At 39.4% G+C, this 9,166-nt stretch overlaps 1 long non-coding RNA gene across 1 annotated transcript; it reads right to left on the bottom strand.

Moving 5' to 3' along the window:
* Positions 1-5,334: 5,334 nt before the first annotated feature.
* Positions 5,335-8,553, bottom strand: LOC104849538. The gene is made up of 4 exons (XR_776781.1): positions 8,486-8,553; positions 7,792-7,988; positions 6,446-6,498; positions 5,335-5,458 (listed from the first exon to the last, which is right to left on the bottom strand). It is a non-coding gene; the product is annotated as an uncharacterized LOC104849538 (long non-coding RNA).
* Positions 8,554-9,166: the final 613 nt, after the last annotated feature.

The raw sequence follows: 9,166 nt of genomic DNA, 5'->3' as shown, positions 1-9,166 counted from the left end.
TCGAAATTCTTTCAGGTCTATTAAAGAAGCATTTAGAGAGTCAAAGAGTAAGATATAATTAATGTAACTGGTGTTGGTGATTTGTTCGGTGACAAATTATAAGGCTGCTACTGTAACAGGCTCTCATAAGCTTAGCAGGAACAAAGCTCTTCTGATTTAAGGATAGATCATGATAGCCATTCTCAGTTCTCATTTTATCTTTTTCCAGTGGTTATCTGTCAACTGGGGAACCTTTCATCTAGAATTCAATTTTGTGGTTTCCTTTTGAAAAGCCTTTTGATTTCTCTAGATCTTTAATGCTACAGAAAATTTGTGCATTTCAAAATGTATATTCTTGTCCATCTCTGCCACACTTTTCTATCCCATCTGAGTTGTTACTGGTTGAATGAAAAGGCACCACTGAAAGGGCAATCTCCCCTCAACTGGTATCCAATCTCTTGATGTGTGGAGCTTTTTGATAGATGACACAGACCTGGTTCAGTAATCTAGTGGCAATGACAGTTTTTCCACATTAGGATAGATAAAATGCTGCCTTTCACAAAAGGGGTTGTATGCCATGGCTAGAAGTCCGCACCAGTAGAAAAGAGATGACCTTTCTAATGAAATTAGCATGCACAGATGTCTTACCACGCTCTCTGAATCCTGGTTAAGTCTACTTCACATTTCTCTAATTTCACATATTCCTTCAGTTTCCCATTCCTCCAAAGAGAAGTTCACAGCTCCTGAGATTTTTAAGTCACATGACTCATAATTGTGAGTCACTGGCTGAATCATATTATAAAGTAGCTAACTTTCATCTTACAATACAGGCCTTTAATTCCTCCAGTGGTAATTCGGAAGTGAACTTGCAGCTGTTATGTATTACTATTATTGTTAGTTGTTAAAAAAAATTGTCGAGTTTTGTTTTGAGTTAAAAAAAAAAGCTTAGACTGAAATAAGAGCTTGACAGAGATTTATAGTAGGTGAGTAATGCTTTTAAACAGGAGTTGAAAGTTCAAGTTAATGTTTCAATAATTATGTCATCTGGTTCACTTTAATTTGGATTTTGGTCCAAAAACCATGTCCTCAAGATAATCTCAATCAAACACCATCAAAAGAAAATCCAGAGAGATCATAAACTTTATTGAGTTCTGAAAAATTCAAAGAACAAAACAAAGTGATCCTACTTGACTTGTAAAGCAAGAGGAAAGCCCCTTTTAATGAAGTCAGGCACCTCTGAGATTTTTGAGAAAATCAAAACAAATTATATACAGTGTTCCCTGCCTTCACTTTTCAAAACTTCAGGAAAAAAATGAGGCTTCTAACTGCCACTAACTGCCATTCTTTTTTTTTCTTTTGGTATTAGGGATTGAACTCAGGTCCTTGTGAGGAATGTGGCAGAACCACTGAGCCAAATCCCCAGCCCTGCCACTGTGAATTCTTAATCTCATTCTCTCATGAAAGCCTAGTTTTATTAGTATTAGGGAATTCCAGCTTCGGCTCTGAATAGGAAATGAGAGTCTCCTACTCTAAAGCCACACCTCCGTTTAAAGGTATCTTTGGGAAGATCTTATAACCTTGCTGCTCACTGGCTCCCAGGACCTCAACATCAACATTACCTAAGTGCTTTGTAGAAATGCAGAATCTCAGGCTGTACTCCCAATCCACTAAATTGCAATCTGAATTTTAAATAAATTCACCAGGTAACGTATTTGCCCACAAAAATTTAAGTCCCTACTACTAGACTATACTAGTCTCTGAACTCACTTTCCACCTGTGAGCCACTAGAATGGATAAACAATATATGCCCAAATTTAGATTAAGCTAAAATAACCCACTTTGCTCCTATATAAATTTATTTTCACTAAGTCCCAAAATAATATGCTAAAGAGTGAATATTTTCATAACTGAATGCTAGGAATTGAAAAGTACTACATTTTTCCTTTTAAGACTGAGTTCTACTTCTCAATGTAATATAAATGATTCATTCCATTTTTTAAAAATGACCCCTACCAACCCTTTCCACCTAACCTATGGGTTAACAGCTACAAAATCTAGTAAAACCCTGGAATGATATTGTCTTCAAGGATGTCAATAAGCTACTAAATTAATAGTTTTCATCTGCCTTTTACAACAGTGACAGTCATTTTGCCAAGCTCTTACCTATATTAACTTATGTGACCCTCAGAACAACCCTGAAATATAGTTTCTATTAACATCCCCATTTTAGAGATGAAGAAACCAATACATAAAGAGGTCAAGCAACTTCCCTCAGGTCATGAAACCAGACAGTGGCTAACATGGAATTGAAGCCAAGCCCAGGCCCAGATGCTCAGTCACGGGGCTGTATAACCACCCAATGTTCAGCATGCACAGTTCTCACAACAATCCTACAGACGACATATGATGTGCTGATTAGATACTCTCACAGCTTGTAAACAGTGGAGCCTCTGTTAGTCCCCATTGTCTCTTGCTGCCTTCTATCCACCTTCAACCTTGCAGATCTCCCATCCATTCCCAAGAGGCTGGCTATGACATCTGCGTCTAGTACAATTAGACTCCAGGAGCTCAGTTCCATCTCACTGTGTAATGAAAATAAGAACAACTTCCTTCAGTTTTCCTTGCTTCCAACCACATCAACATGCATATTTCATTCATAGTCAACCTAGTATATTTTATAAGACTGATTTTCAGTCCTGACAGTATCTGTACCTTCATATGTGCAAGTTAGACTCTACACAGGTGCTTAAACAATATTCTAAAGTGATTGTTCTAGGGGGCTTCCTCACTCTTGTACTAGAAGCCATGTTTTAGTCATTAATATTCTAGTCAGACAGGAAACCTCCCTTTTGGAGCGGTGGTGGAGGGGACAGCAGCTTTGTGTGCTATAAATAGTGATTTTTTAAAATGTAGAAAAATTGTTGAGAAATGGAAAAGAGGTAGGGGTAGGGGTTGCTATGGCAACTCAACTATTCTCTCAGCTTTCAAAGAGTGGGAAAGACGAAGGAATAGTAAATAAAGGAAAGAAAATAGAGAGTCTCAATGACACATGATCAAAATGGAATGAGACAGCTCAGAGAGAATAATTACAAATTGAGTGATGGGCTGCTAACAAAGGGTAGTCCTCAAGGGGGTTGTCTTCCTCCAGTCCAAGGAACCTGTCAGAGGTAAATCTTTGTCATCAGCTTTATACATGGCTCAGCCACAGAGGCCGCCAAACCACATGGGCCTTGACAAATGATTAATGGATAGATGAATATCCCTCACAAGGAAGCAGGAATTTTCCTGGAATCTTCCTGGGAACATTCACTTCTCCCCACCACACGTACACATTTTGGACCCATTTTTAGTTGTTGGCTCTAGAATCATCGCTTTTCATGCCCACCCCTCAATCCAAGATTGTTAATTGACTTTAAAACAAATCAAGAAAAATCAAGATCAATCAGAACTTCAATCCACACATAAATGTTAGATTAATTCACTTATTTAACAAATCCAACAGAGACTACTTAGGAAAATTTGTATAAAAGTATGACCTTTATTCAGCACTCTATAGATTACCAGATTGTTATGTATTACCTTATTTGATACATGAAAGCCACTTAGCAAGCTGGGATTACTTCACTTCATAATAGCCCATGAAAACTAGTGAGTCTACCTCAAACTGAATAAAGTAATGATATTTCTTCCATGCAAGAATTTCCCATCTGTCCTGAGAATGACTTAAATGCTGATGGTTTACAAAATTTTTAGTCTGTCTTGATCCCACATTGTAAGAGCCTAATGCATTCTTCTCATTAACACTTCAGGTTTCTAGGTGTGTGTGTGTGTGTGTGTGTGTGTGTGTGTGTGTGTGTGTGTGTGTGAAAAAGAGAAACAGCAGCAAAGAGACATGAGAGATGTCTGTGTAAAACACATACAGATGGCTCTAGATTATTTTTGCTAGTAGAGGGGGAATAAAAGATCATCTAAAACTCCTTAAAGACTGCAATGTACTTCATATATTTGATTGTGGCGGAGATTACTAGCAGATGTTTGGGGTAAATTTCCACCCCACCCCTACTCTTAAAGGAATAGCAAGGGAAGTTACTTACAGGGAGAGAAGATTAGGATTAAAAAATTTGCTGTTCTGTACTGTGTAGCTTTAACTGAGGAACCAATATTCACAATTTAAAATTGTGAAGCCACAAGTTAACTTTAACCATGCAATGATTCCATAAAACTTCTGTTGCCTTTTCTATAGTTTTATTACCATCTTCTTCCTCTACAAATACACACATACACTTCTGTTATTTCCCAAACTTCCTTCTCCTTTTCTCTTCTGTATTCTCTTTTGTTTAATCACATATAATCTTTCATGTCTACATATGCTTCATTTTCTTATTTGGGGCAAGTTTTTGAACATTTGTCCAGCTAAATCCCAGGGTGACTGCTAAACTGCTCCCACTAGGGAGCCAAAAACATCTTTTAATCATAGTAGTTAATATTTACCAGCCTCTACTTACTGTGTGCAAGGTACCAAGATAATAACTCTCATTCACATTCCCAAGTATTTAATTCAGTTCTCACAACAGCACAGAGACCTTACAAAATGATACTTATTTTCTGCACTGTGCACATGAGAATCTGAGACAAAGAGGGAGCCATAACTCACAGGAAGTGATACGGCCAGTAATGTAATGATGCAGTTGGAGAATCGAGTGCCGCTTCCCTTCACAACTCTTACCTACTTAACATTTTAAATATATTTGATGGTATGTTTTCCATAAGGATAAATATTTTATATTACAATATTTTGACTGACTCTGATTTAGTTCATAATCAGACAGTTCTATTTTATAAGCAATCCTTCTTATTTTCTTAGTGGTTGGTTTGTATTGGCCCTTTTACCTTCTCCATTTCCAGTACAGAAATCTATTTTTTAATTTCCTGGCATAGGGCAACCAGCCAGCTTCTTTTCTTGGTTCTCTTTTCTGAACTTAATTTGTGCGTAGGAAAATAGGCAGACCCTAATGAGCTTAGTCCTCCTCTCGTATCTTAACTCTACAAAGCCTCTCAGGTTTTCCCACAATCCCTTGAACTGCTCCTTCCTCACTTTACCACAGTCTCACTCTGTACATCCTAGAGCTCCATGCAGATGGCTCTCAGAGGCTCCAAACTCCTCCAAATAGCCTTTCCTTGGGCCTTCTCCATTTTTTCGCTTCTATCATCCTGATCTGCCATGCTTCCCTTCATTAGCAATTATGCCTCTTTCATCTGTATTTCCCTTCAATGTCCTGTCTCTAAGGATCAGTCCTTAGTCTTCATTAACTCTCCTTCAATTTCTTCCCCAGTCATTACATACATTACCTTGGTTTGGGTCTTTTGAGGTCTAACTCCCAAATCCATATCTCCATCCTTAGTCTGCTTCTCATTCTGCATTTCCAACAATCTTCCAGTTACTATCCCTGGTATTATTTATTGATACTTCTCATACAAACTGTCCAAGGTGAAAACAAATAAACAAACACTAAAATAATCTCTAAGCTGTCATGTGAGATTCCTCTGTCTTCCTCACCCACTATTTTCTAACAATCTTAAAATATAAAAATATTTTACTTTCCACATCTTTTATTACTACTGTTCAGAAAATCTTCAGTGGCCTCTTTTGTTGACTACTGATTAAGTGCCTGCCTTTGCATTCATAGCCAAAATTAACCTATCTTTATCTGCTCTGAGCAAACTGGACTCTACCTTATTCTCAGACATATATCAAGCTTCCTTGTCTCCCCACTTTGACTCAAGTTGCTCTTGTCACCTTTTCTCCCCCACACAAAAGGACTTTTTAACCATCCTACCACAATTTAATGAGTCTTCTGCTGTAGTTTGGATCTGAAATATCTCCCAAAGGCCCATGTGTTAAGACCTTGGTTATCGGCCCATGACACTATTGGGAGATGGTACTATCTTTAAGAGGTAGGGTCTAGAGGATGGAAGTTAGGTCACTGGGAACATGACCTTAGCATAGATACTGGTAGTTTGATCCATTTCTTTATTTTTCTCCCCCACCACCTGCCTTGCAGCTGCCACGAAGAAGCAGTTTCTTCTTCCATACACTCCCACCATGAAGCACTGCTTCAACATCACACCAACAGACCGCAGAATGAAATTCCCAAAACCCTGAGCCAAAATAAACCTTTCCTCTTTTTAAGATGATTGTCTCAGATATTTTCTCACAGTGACAGGGAGCTAAAACATTTTCATCATGCCCTTCTGTTGTTTTTATATTATTTAAAGTAGGGTATGGTCTCCCTGTCTTAAGTATCCATTTTCCACAAAATGTACATATTTTGCTCACAGAAGATTTTCATTATATGCTGGAGGAATTGGATTGATTTTGGGCTCAGCATAGGAAGCCCCAACTTTCCAAGACCCTCTCTTTTCCTGAAACCAGACAAGCATTCTCTTACTTGTTCCACTATCTTACCTTAAAAGTGAGTGTCTGTTTTCCCCTGTGGCCTGAATATCTGCTGTTTGCCTCTGCAAATAGTAACAAGAGTGTCAGTCTTTGGAATAACAGTCATATCTGTTGATTCCAGCCCATATATTAGATAATGTTGGAATCATGTACATTTTTTAATTTCTTGAAATCTCTCAGTAAACCCATGAAATGGAGTCTGCAATTCCCATTTTACAGTTGGGGAAATGAGAGTGCAGAAAGGCTAAGCGATGTTTTTAAGATCAAACCACTAATATGGTGGAGCGAGATTACCCTCCTGCTCCCGAGTTATACTTTCACCACTACACAATTACAGAAGAAAGCAACTTTACTCATAGGTTTTGATGGTCCAAATATCAACCGTGGAGCTTAGGATGGTCTTTACAGGTTTGGCCAGATATGTAGAGACATGTATGTGATTGTGAGTGTCTGTGCGGTAGTATGCTGAGGGAGGTGATATTTGCATTATGCTATTTAGCTAGTGTTTATAGGTTATTATTTCCCATTGAAAACGTCCTAACTGAAACAATATTTTCTTGACTACTCATACTGCAGGGCAATCCGGGACTCATGAAACAGTAGGTGACCCAAACTTCTGGAACAGAAGTGTATTTCCATATGTAAGCCAGTGCCTAACCTAGCCTTCTGCCACACACCCACAATCTCACAGAGCAGGTACACTTCAACAGAATATAAGCAAATCAGCTCTGTCAATGATTCAATTATTAATTTGGAAGAATTAGTAGATAAATATCCCAATAAGGTCATGTTATGAAGTATGAGCAACCATCTCCAATCTTGTATTTAATTTAGATTCAAATGTCTGAACAGTCCTCCAGATTCCGAGATCCAAGCGAAGAGCCATCAGACCTGCCTGAGGATAGCAATATTGAATCTGTAGAAGCCCAGTGTAACTGCAGATGAATGAAAGGCCAACTCTCAGGGACAGGTGCCCACAGGGTAGAGGATGAAGGGCAGAAGAAAGAGATTCTTCTAAAAAAAAAAAAATCAACCCAAGCACAAGTATCAAACCTGAGTCTGAGCCCTGACATTCATTTAAGACACTTCGTCAGCAAGGGCTTTGCCTAAGGGTTGTACAAGAGGGCACCAGAGTTGGTTTCCTCATGCCCCGCTCCCTTCAGGCCAGTTACACCGGAGACATAGGCACCATGTAAGGAAAAGGCACGTGGACTTTTCATAGTTTCATAATATTTAGGCGTGAGAACCACAGTGAAGTTCAAAGAATTGAGGGGATGAAAAACAGAGGAAGGGGGAAGCAGAGAGGATAATAAATTCAGAGCATGAATGTTTCAGCTCATTCACCTCACCCTTACCTTGTCTGCCAGTCCTGGACACCCATGTCATTGCAGCACTATCGTCATATCCTAGCAGGCACCTTCTTGTAGCTTCCATATGTGGTGATCTATTCCTTTCTCACCCAAGCTTCTGCCTAGCATGTCTGGTATGCATAAATCTGTGTTGCTGTGTTCATGACCAGCAGAGCTCCAGATTTTTCTCCTCTAATGGCTCCCTGAAAGTTAGAATGTGTTTACTCTTGGTTTGAGCACCCCAAGTATATACAGCAGGCTCTGCTCCCAGTGCCAGGAAATACATGAAAACCTAAGACGGAATTGAACCAGGTATTCTTTCATTTGGCTGGATCTAGACCACCTGAAGGATATCTCTGCCAATAAGCACTGCCAGGCAGATCCAGGACCTAGGCAGGTCTTGAAGTGCTGTGATGATCCATCATAGATCTAGATAAATGTTTGGCTGCTCAGTCTGCACTGACTAATGAGCATTCACCAGCTATAAAGGGAGGAAGTGCTGCTAGTGAGTACAAAGCAGCCCTGCAACAGAGAAGGAAGGAGCATGATAATGTTCCCACCCCGAATTAGTTAAGCTTGGAGGCCCTACCTCACTCTGAGCATGCCACAGCCTATGTGTGGTTATAAATTACTCTAGGCGACACTAAATTTCCTTCCACATTAAGTCTGATTTTAATAAACATCAAGAGATGCCCTATACCATCTTTGATGTAGTCACTGTGTGTTTCAGAGGTTCTTGGCGGCTGTCTCTTCTCTGCAGTCCTGGTTCCCACTGGGTCATATTATCCATTCAGTCCAGGCATTGGTAACGGAACTCTCAAGGCTTTGTGAGTCAATCCTCTTCACCTGGACAGTTTCCTGGCACCCAAGGGTCAGTAAGCTCTCACCGTGTGCCTCACTCTGTGCTACCACTGACCATGCATTCTAACTCAACAGGGTAAGTAGTATTATTATCCTATATCCAGATAAAGAAACAATGTCTTAGAGAAGTTGACTCCTTGCTAAGATCACAATAGCTTCAAGTGGAAAACCTAGACTTCAAACCCTGGGCACTTGATGAGAACAGGGTTACATACTATGATACCTACAGAGGCCAGATATATTGCACCAATGTAAGAAAGGTACATTGTGATGAACCAGGATTAATCATTTTATTTGGAGGAGGCAGTTCCACTCAGGTCCCCTTTATTGTTGGATGAGAAAATATGAAGCTAGTTAATCAGGTCTCCAGTTTTTCCAGAGAGGTTCTAAGTATGGATTTGTAAGCATAATTTCTTAATTTGTATCAGTAACAGGTGAAATTTTAAAAATTATAGTGCACATGCCAAGGATGTAGCTCATTGGCACTGCACCTGCCTGGCAAGCACAAGGTTCTGAGTTT

This window comes from Fukomys damarensis, unplaced genomic scaffold (genome assembly GCF_012274545.1).
Source record: "Fukomys damarensis isolate Sample0158 unplaced genomic scaffold, DMR_v1.0_HiC HiC_scaffold_33, whole genome shotgun sequence".
Classification (NCBI taxonomy): Eukaryota; Metazoa; Chordata; class Mammalia; order Rodentia; family Bathyergidae; genus Fukomys; species Fukomys damarensis.
Note: the sequence above shows the minus strand (reverse complement) of the source record. Positions and strands in the feature narration are given on the sequence as shown.